Here is a 675-nt window from a genome sequence, read left to right on the forward strand (position 1 = left end):
GGATGCGCCGTGTGCGGCTGTGCGCCTCGCGATGGGCGTGACGAGGCCTCGTGGGCCTTGGGTGAGGCGTGGCCTGGTAGGTCGGTGGTCGCCCGCGCGCGTCTCGTTTCCCTCGTGATTCCGGTGCCACCGCGTCGTGCTCTCTCTCCTTGCTTGCGGACGTGCTCCAGGCGTGCGCGGACCCGGCTGGCCCACGTGAGGCACGGGCTGGCTCGCGTACCCATTTTCCATTTTTTTTTGACGTGTTCGTTTTCCATTCGGACGTGCGGTTTCCATGTCGATGCAAAAAAATTATTAGTGTGGTGGCGCAATATTGGTGGGGAGGAGACGGAGTAAAAAGAAAGATGCATTGGAAAAAGTGGCAGGATATAGCGGTACCCAAATGTGTTGGTGGAATGGGTTTTAGGGACCTCCAGTTATTTAATAAAGCCATGTTAGCTAAACAAGGATGGAGGCTATTGACTAATCCCGAATCGCTATGTGCAAGACTTCTGAAAGGGAAGTATTATAACGGCAAAGACTTCATGACCGCTACAAGAAGAAGGGGATCCTCACACACATGGCGCGCCATATTGTTTGGTAGAGAAGCTCTTGAGCTAGGCCTAATCAAGAGGGTCGGTGATGGCGAATCAATTAAAATATGGGATGATCCGTGGATCCCAGCCAACTATAATT

The sequence above is a fragment of the Triticum dicoccoides genome, chromosome 4A, assembly GCF_002162155.2.
Source record: "Triticum dicoccoides isolate Atlit2015 ecotype Zavitan chromosome 4A, WEW_v2.0, whole genome shotgun sequence".
Taxonomy (NCBI): domain Eukaryota; kingdom Viridiplantae; phylum Streptophyta; class Magnoliopsida; order Poales; family Poaceae; genus Triticum; species Triticum dicoccoides.